Source organism: Canis lupus, chromosome 13 (assembly GCF_011100685.1).
Source record: "Canis lupus familiaris isolate Mischka breed German Shepherd chromosome 13, alternate assembly UU_Cfam_GSD_1.0, whole genome shotgun sequence".
Taxonomy (NCBI): Eukaryota; Metazoa; Chordata; class Mammalia; order Carnivora; family Canidae; genus Canis; species Canis lupus.
In genome coordinates, this window is record NC_049234.1 from 51,519,547 (window position 1) to 51,529,608 (window position 10,062).

The 10,062-nt window shown below is 33.9% G+C and overlaps 1 long non-coding RNA gene across 4 annotated transcripts in view; it reads left to right on the plus strand.

Moving 5' to 3' along the window:
* The window catches only part of LOC111098474, a 75,656-nt gene extending 68,134 nt beyond the window's left edge, over positions 1–7,522 (plus strand). For 2 of the 4 annotated variants that reach the window (XR_005368389.1, XR_005368388.1), the window contains exon 3: positions 7,130–7,516. This is a non-coding gene — a long non-coding RNA (uncharacterized LOC111098474). Of the gene's footprint in view, positions 1–7,129 lie in introns of all 4 variants that reach the window. The other 2 variants (XR_005368390.1, XR_005368387.1) reach the window with 2 other exon arrangements.
* The last annotated feature ends 2,540 nt before the right edge of the window (positions 7,523–10,062 follow it).

Here is a 10,062-nt window from a genome sequence, read left to right on the forward strand (position 1 = left end):
CTGATTGCACTAGAATCTAGTCTTTAACACTCTTAACTTGATATTGGGCAAACTTCTTCCCATTTCTCTGGGTTCCAGACTCACTGGTATTTTTTTAAGGTTTTAGAAATGTAAAGCACTTTAGATCCTCAGAGCTTTTGCATATTTTTGCATGCTTTGCCCCTACCCCTGACCTTTTATGTCTCCATTTCATGCTTTTGGTCTCCACTACAGTGAACCTTTCTTGGATAGTCTTCCTAATCAGTCTATCCACAGTAAGTCATTACATTTTTCTCAAAATGTTTCCAGAATTTGAGAATTATTTTCTGTAATCCATGTATTACAATTTATAATTAATTTATGTGTCTGTTCATATGGTTTGTTGATATTGTCATCTCTCCCAGTAAAATTAATCTATATAAAGACCGAGGATATATTTCTTTTATTTATCCCAGTTTCTATCTTGTAACATAGATCCTGGCAACAGAGGAGAGAGATGATAGCTATTTGTTGACTGGATCAATAAATGTCTTCTTTGATGCATGATTTAATAACTTGCCAGTTTGTTAAAAGTTTTAACAGAAAAATATAAAACTTTATTTTGGGCTCTGGAGAGCCTTGTATGCTACATATTATTTATAATTACCTGTAGTGTATTAGCATAGCAAATATGATATACAAAAAGGGAATTTGAAATGAGTTACTTTAAAGTCAGTAGATTTACCAGTGGATTCTACATTTGAAAGTAGAATACATACATGTGTGAGTATCTGGGAATTCAGAAGACTAGAACTTATCTTGTCCTACACATTAATAATTTAATGTTTTGCATTCTTATACAGGGCAAACTCTCTACCCACAGAATATTTAGGAAATGCAAACTGGCTATGCTAAGACACAGAAGGGTTTTTCCATATTTAGGCAGCATCTGATTAGAGCTGATTATAACTTGCCTGTCCTTCCTTTTCACTTCCCTCCTACCTCTTACTTCTCTCCTTCACTCTCATCAGTTACAAATATGGATCAGCCCAAGGATGTTGGGTCACATGGCTGACAAACAGCAGTAATCAACAGAAGCTTCATTATTGTTTTAGAGTCAGCTGCCTACTGAGATTTAACCGATTAATCTTTCCCCAATAATCAAGATATTAGTGAATTTTTCTTTATTCGTGATTTGGGCTTATATTTGTCCTTTGTCCACACCTTCTCATTACTTCCACTGATTGCAGGTAAAATATTCTACTAAATTTCACTTACAGGCATTCCCCATCCCTGCCTATTTTGCTCATAAACTTTTATAATGATGACAAAATTTCACAATGATATAGATATGTAGTGGCTTTTGTATCTATCCAGGTGAATAACACTTAAATTTACTCAACCCTGTTTCCCTTCCTTCTTTACCTAAACCTGGATGTAGGCAACTCAGAACATTTAGAAATTCATCAAGGAGAAATCATAACTCAACATATACTAGGTAAACTTGCAGGAGTAAAATTTCTTATATCCATAACAGTGTTGTACAGGTTTTATCCCTAGATTCTTTGTCCTAAGAATTAGTTATGCTGAGAACTAAAATTAGCAATTAAACTGATAAGAACAGATACCACACTTAATCTTAAGCTGGAGGCATCACAATTCCAGACTTCAAGTTATATTACAAAGCTTTAACAATCAAGATGGCATGGCGCTAGCACAAAAACAGACAACATAGATCAATGGAACTGAATAGAAAACCCAGAATGGACACACAACATTCAATTAAACTTTGACAAAGCAAGAAGAATATTCAATGGAAAAAAGACAGTCTCTTCAACAAATGGGATTGGGAAAACTGGAATACATGCAAAACAATGAAACTGGGCCACTTTCTTACACCATACACAAAAATAAATTCAAAATGGATGAGAGTCTTTCCTCCTTTATCGAATATTAGTTGCCCATAAAGTTCAGGGTCCACTTCTAGACTATCCATTGGAAGAAAGACAGTCTCTTCAATAAATGGTGCTGGGAAAATTGGACATCCACATGCAGAAGAATGAAACTAGACCACTCTCTTTCACCATACACAAAGATAAACTCAAAATGGATGAAAGATCTAAATGTGAGACAAGATTCCATCAAAATCCTAGAGAAGAACACAGGCAACACCCTTTTTGAACTCGGCCATAGTAACTTCTTGCAAGATACATCCACGAAGGCAAAAGAAACAAAAGCAAAAATGAACTATTGGGACTTCATCAAGATAAGAAGCTTTTGCACAGCAAAGGATACAGTCAACAAAACTCAAAGACAACCTACAGAATGGGAGAAGATATTTGCAAATGACGTATCAGATAAAGGGCTAGTTTCCAAGATCTATAAAGAACTTATTAAACTCAACACCAAAGAAACAAACAATCCAATCATGAAATGGGCAAAAGACATGAACAGAAATCTCACAGAGGAAGACCTAGACATGGCCAACATGCACATGAGAAAATGCTCTGCATCACTTGCCATCAGGGAAATACAAATCAAAACCACCATGAGATACCACCTCACACCAGTGAGAATGGGGAAAATTAACAAGGCAGGAAACAACAAATGTTGGAGAGGATGTGGAGAAAAGGGAACCCTCATACACTGTTGGTGGGAATGTGAACTGATGCAGCCACTCTGGAAAACTGTGTGGAGGTTCCTCAAACAGTTAAAAATATACCTGCCCTACGACCCAGCAATTGCACTGCTGGGGATTTACCCCAAAGATACAGATGCAGTGAAACGCCGGGACACCTGCACCCCGATGTTTATAGCAGCAATGGCCACGATAGCCAAACTGTGGAAGGAGCCTCGGTGTCCAACGAAAGATGAGTGGATAAAGAAGATGTGGTTTATGTATACAATGGAATATTACTCAGCTATTAGAAATGACAAATACCCACCATTTGCTTCAACGTGGATGGAACTGGAGGGTATTATGCTGAGTGAAGTAAGCCAGTCGGAGAAGGGCAAACATTATATGTTCTCATTCATTTGGGGAATATAAATAATAGTGAAAGGGAATATAAGGGAAGGGGGAAGAAATGTGTGGGAAATATCAGAAAGGGAGACAGAACGTAAAGACTGCTAACTCTGGGAAACGAACTAGGGGTGTTGGAAGGGGAGGAGGGCGGGGGGTGGTAGTGAATGGGTGACGGGCACTGGGGGTTATTCTGTATGTTAGTAAATTGAACACCAATAAAAAAAAAATGGATGAGAGACCTAAATATGAGACAGGAAACCATCAAAATCCTAGAGGAGAATACAAATAATGATATCTTTGACATCAGCCAAAGCAACTTCTTACTAGATATGTCTCTGGAAGCAAGGGAACAAAAGCAAAAATGAACTATTGGCACTGCTTCTCCTCCCTCTTCCTGTGTCTCTGCCTCTCTCTGTGTCTCTCATGAATACATAAATTTAAAAAAATCCTTAAAAAAAAGACTTACAGCTTATTCTCTGTATGCAAAATGGTATAGGAATATACCTATATACTCTTATCTAATTTCATCACAACAATAAAAAAAGATATTATTCTTTCCATCTTCCTAGTGGAAAAAATATTGAGAATTAGAGAGTTTCAATAATCTGTTTAAAATTTCATTGCAATTCCAGTGCATATCGCTCTTATACTGTTTTTATTATTATTATTATTATTATTATTATTTACCATGCTCCTAATACATATCATTTAAGGACATAACACAAAAGTACACATGGCTAAAATAACTATCTGGTTATGCAATGGGAGACTCATAGTAATATACAATAGCATTTATATGAGAGAGAAAGTCTAATTATAGTACAAACAGGTGGAGCCTAGAGGCTCTGCAACTCAATTGCCTAAGATTGAAACCCAACTTTGCCACTTAAAGCTGTACCATAAGTTAACACACATAAAACCTTTAAAGAGTATATAATATAGAATAAGTGTTCCAAAATATTCACTATTAAGAAATTTTTTGTGGTGATTGTTGCATAATACTTACTTTAAGAGAATTCCAATATCCATGAGTGGGAACACATAAGCACAAATTTTTCCACTTAGTTTTCTACATGCATTGTATGGACGTTTTATGAGTACTTAAAAAAAAAATTCAAAAAGCCTTTAAATCAAGCTTGAATTTCTAGGACTCTGAGGTTGTCACTCTTAAACCTTTTTAAAAAATTTTAACAGAAATGTTAATACAAGAATAGATGCATGAAAAGAAGAAGGAAGGAGGGTGGGAACAAGAGAGGAAGGAAAGAAGGAAGGAAGGAAGGAAGGAAGGAAGGAAGGAAGGAAGGAAGGAAGGAAGGGAGGAAAAAAAGTTATTTTCCATTTCTATTTATGTTATATTAGATAAAGTGCTGACTGTAGAGACATAAGACTTGGATTCAAGTTCAACTCTCAACATTTTAATTTACATTGGACCAAAGAGAATGCACAGTCTCTTAGCCTCAGGTTTCTTACCTGTAAAATGATAATAACAATATGTGAAAGATTTGACAAAGTTCATAGAACACTTATGAAATGAATTTCTAATTATTTCCTAAGGCTGATGATTTCTTTTTAAAAAATATCCTTTTTTTAAGATTTATTTATTTATTTTAGAAGGAGAGAGTGAGTGGGGTGAGGGGGAGAGAGAGAGAAAATCTCCAGCAGACTCCTTGCTGAGTGTGGAGCCCCATGCTGGGTTCAATCTCATGACCCCAAGATCATGACCTGAGCTAAAACCAAAAGTCGGGTGCTAAATTGACTAAGTCTCCATCAGGTGCCCCTGATGGTTTGTTTTCTAAAGCCATTAATTCTTTTTTTTTTCTCCTACAAGTTCTGATAGCCATGAGCTAAGATAATCTTATAGAAATAATTTCATATAATGACTACAATTAACAAGTGAAACCCATAAAAGCAATACAATGATTAAAATAGGTGTGCATATGTTTATTTGATCATGTGTATTTCTAAGGATTTCTTGGCTTATTTTTTTGTCATGTGCTCCTTAGTTCTTTTAAGAACTATTTGTATAATGTTGGATATATAACCAGACTATAAACATTGTCATCATGATAAGCTCAGGAAATATAGACTTCTAAGGGCACAAAAACATAATCTAGGATGAATCACACACTACTTCATCTCCTAAAATGACACATTAAAAAAAGGGTGGATATCATAGATAACCTATTTTCATTAATCCAGTAAAGTACCAAACAATAGGCTAACCTCTAAAATCATTATATAGTGAATTGAAACAAACCTCCAAGAGCACAGACAACAGAAGTTATAGATGCCTGCTATATTATCTTCTGGGTGGCTTTTCAATTCAGGAAATTCCCAAATAGAGGCCATTATATTAATCTCTGTGGGAAGAACAAGGGGCTCCATCCTGCTAATGATATCTGCTGAGAGAACAAGATGTAATTGAGAAGCATATCAGAAGCTTCTGAGTATTCAGGAACAGGAAATATATCATTTAAAAAATTAAGTAATTAAAAAAAAAAATAGGGCAGCCCGGGTGGCTCAGCGGTTTAGCGCTACCTTCAGTCCAGGGCGTGATCCTGGAGACCAGGGATCGAGTCCCACGTCAGGCTCCCTGCATGGAGCCTGCTTCTCCCTCTGCCTGTGTCTCTGCCTCTCTCTCTCTCCCTGTCTCTCTCTCTCTCTCTCTCATAAATAAATAAAAATCTTAGAAAAAAGATTTAAAAATTAAGTAATTGATCAAGTAATTAAATGGATATGCATTTGATTTTAAATACTAATTTACTCCATTAATAGCTTTCCTAGTTTTTGGTATAAATTATAGCAGACACTTAAAGACATAATGCTAGTTTTAATGTTTACTGAAATAATAGAATGGTAAGTTTTTGTTTTGTTTTTTTAATCTCCCTAATCTCACTAGAATGCTGGCACATTCAGTAGCGTCACTTGGCCTTTTGATCATGGATCCCTGATATTGGCGTTGGTGCATTTTATTTACGAATCTTTAGATTTATTAAACATCCTGACTAAACTTTGGCTCTGATTATCTCAGAGTTGGAAAGAATTGCCATGATGATTTCAATTGTTTGAAATTTATAAGAGCTAAGCATTTGGCTTGGATGGCAAGCCTATTTAATCAATATACTGTACTTCCTTTGTACTTACATAGTTCAGAATTAATAGAAGCTTATAAGCATAAGTATGAAGCCCTCTATTCTACTTATTAACTATTTTATAATCTTCATTTCTTTACCTGCAAAATGGACATTCTAGTATTTCCCAGTTTTAAGAAGATTAAATGAAACAACTAATATAAAGTAAATAAATCTTAATTTTTAATTCTTGTTACCCCTTTTATTGATTGAGTTTTCTCCCTTAAATTAAGCTTTTATGCAATGAAATAAAAATAATTTAAAACTTATATAAGATACATTTTAACACATACACACACATATAAAGCATATATGCTACAATATGTTTAATTATATTTATCTGATATGTGTGTGTATAATATGTATCAGGTATTAATGGACCCTGTGAAATATAATTACATCTGAAAAAATATATATCACAGGTCTAAGCATAAAAGCGCAACATACATCTCTTGATACTATCAACATACAAATATTTCAGCACATATATGTTAAATATTTCTGACTTTCTGCGCAGTGTTTATGCTGCCAATAAACAAAACCTAAGACAGATAAGTGAGAATGTTAATTTTTTTTGCCTACTAAACATTGCATCCCAAATCTCATAAGTTCTGTTAGGAAGTAGTTTTAAAGGTGAAAAGCACAGAGATGCTCTATTATCCAAACACATGGTATTTTCTGAAACAGTGTCAGCCCTTAATGAGCGTGCATTAGATTTTCAACTAAAATGAGGTTCACTTGTGAACTATTTGTTCATTTGACCCATTGACTGTCAGGAAGAATGTAGCTAATGTTTTATATTATTATTATTAATAAACATTGCATTTGATTTGGAATGTCAGAACTTTCAGCCATGATAACATTAATTAAATATATATTACTCTATTTCCCACAAGCATAATTTGAGTAAAGACTAAGTATAAACTAATCTGGAATGTGTGGTAACTTGGTGACAGATACGGCACAGCTTGACTCAGCAATCACTGATATGTTTTGCAATTATTTTCAATCCTAGATACAACAGTTCTTGCAAATGCCAGGCTAAGGCCTGGGACATCATTCTCTGATTTGATAATCATCTCCTTGAGAAGTTCAATCTAGAAAGGACCACTGCTGAGCTGAAAGTGTCTGTGAGTGAGTGAATGAAGATCTCTATTAGACACGTGCAGTTCTCTGCATATGCAATCTTTCCTACTTGTTCTAATAACCATTTTGAAAAGTAATGTTATTAAAGAAGAAAAGTAATGTTACTGATTACAAAGAGGGGTGGGGCACGCGTAAATCTCATGTTATTAAAGCACGAAACTCCTCACGTTTTATACTTTACCAGTGTTCCGTCATCACAGGCATCCATAAATGGCAGTAATAAAAACTTTTTTCTTTGTATGTATATATATTAAAAAAATAGAATCCAAAATTTCTTAACAACTTTGATTTTTTAATAATTTATTTTATATTATCTGGGGCAAAATATTTCAATTTTAAAGCACACGGCAAAAGTTTTCTTAACCCAGAGAATCACACTTGCTTAACAAACACTTTGATGTGCCATTTGAGTTGTTTGGTGGTAGCTTGATAGGGAATGAAATAGATTACATTATAATAAAAGAAAGGTAAATACTTTTTTTCCCACCAACTGCTAGTGATGAAAAAAAAAAAGAGGTGAGTGTAAGTGACAGAAAGAAATGAGCTCAATAAATGCTTGAGAAATGGAGATTTAAGTCAGCAGCTTTCAACCTTGCCAGAGCCAACACCCTCCTTTTATTCTATCATAAATGCTTTAATAAATTTTATTAAGATATAAATTACCTAAAATAAAATGGAAATACTCTAAGCATATAATTCAATGAGTTTTGATGAGTATGTCTATATATCTATCCAACCACCACAACACAAACTATCGAATATTTGCAGCACCTGAAAAAGTACTCTTGTGTTCCATTGCAGTCAGTCCTATCTTTTCCCAGACTACCTTTGGTCTACTTTCTTTCACAATGATGAATTTTATCTTTTAAACATTTTACATAATTGCAACCACAGAATATGTGTTTTTTTTTTTTTTTTTAATCTGGCTGCCTTCACTTCTACGATGTTTCTGAGGTTCATCTATGTTGTCGCACCAATACGAATATTTAGTAGCAACTATTTTATAGTGCTCCATTTTTATAATAAAATGATCTATAGATATGTCCTTAATTTAAGGGAGAAATGAAATCAATTTATATACCTAGATATTCTATGTGTCACAGCATGTGAATATATAGATCTATCTAATACTATGAATTAACCAGATACCTGTACCGGAACGGATCCCTTCATCATTACAGAATATCTGTTTATCCCAGGCAAAAGTTTTTGCCTTAAAACTTGTTTTTTTTATATTAATTGTAGCTATTCTAGTTTTCTTTTGATTGAAGTTAACATGGTCTATATTTGTCATTATTTTACTTTTAAACTACCTGTGCCTTTACATTATACTTTATATGTTTATATTTAGTGTGATTATTGATAGTTAGATTTAAGTCTGTCGTCTTGCTTAGTTTTTTTCTCTTTGCCTCATTTGTTCTTTGTTCCCTTTTTCTCCTTTTTTTCCTGTCTTCTTTTTAAATTGAGGTTTTTGTTTGTTAGTTTTTCATGATTCCAATTAATTTCTATTTTTGTCTTACAAACTATGAACTTTTTTTATTGTCTTACAAACTATGAACTTTGTTTTTTTTTTTTTATTGGTTTGCTTTTATTGGTTGTATATATGCTACCATCATATCATTTCAAGTGATTTACTTCGTTGCATTGAACTTGTTAGATCTGAAATTATAGTTTCCATCAAATTTGGATGATCTTGGACAATTTTTTCTTCAATGAATGTTTTATTTTCTCCTTTTCTATCCTATCCCTTGGGGGAATCCAATTACCCATATGTCAGGTCCCTGAAATTGCCCCACAACTCACTGATACTCTTCATTTTAAAGTTTTTTTTTCCCCTATGTGTTTAATTTAGATAGCTTCTATTGATGTATCATCAAGTTTCCTATTTATTCTTCTGAAATTTTCTATCTGACTTTAATCCATTCAGTACATTTTTCTTCCTCTTTACTAAAGTTTTCATCTCTCAGTTTTATTTTGGGTTTTAAAAAATATTTTCAATGTTTCCACTTTACTTTTTAACATATTAAGTATGTTCTAATAACTGCTTTAATATCCTTATCTGCTAAATCTAACATGTATTAGTTCTTAATCAACTTTGATTGATTTTTATCCTAATTTAAAGTATTTTACTGCCTCTTTCTGTACCTGATAATATTTGCTTAGGTTGTAGATTTCACCTTGCTGGGAACCAAGGAGCTAGATAATTTTGTATTCTTGTAAATATTCTTGAGTTTGTTCTGGGACATAGTTAATTTACTTGGAATCATCGTGATCTTTTCATGTCCTGCTTTTAAGACTTATTTGGCAGAAGACAATCAGTGTTTAATCTTGACCTAATTATTTCCTACTACTGAAGCAAGACTTTTCTGTGCACTGTACTCAATGCCAAATGAATTATGAGATTTTCCCATCTGGCTGGTGAAAATAGGCCCACCCACCATGTGTGAATGCCAGGTATGTTTCTTCTAATCTTTTTGGATTTTTTTTTACAAGTAGTTTTCTCATATGCATGCACTAATAATTCTCTGTGGAAAATTTGAAGAGGATTCTCTGCAGATCTTTGGTGTTCTCTATGAGCTTTCCTATCTCTGGTAGTCTGTCTAGTAATTTCAGGTTACTTTATTTTCCCAGAACCCTAAACTCTATCTCTTCCTCCTCCTTCTCCTCCTCCTTCTCCTCCTCCTCCTCCTCCTCCTCCTCCTCCTCCTCCTCCTCCTCCTTCTTCTTCTTCTTCTTCTTCTTCTTCTTCTTCTTCTTCTTCTTCTTCTTCAAAATTTTACTTATTTATGTGAGAGAGAGAAG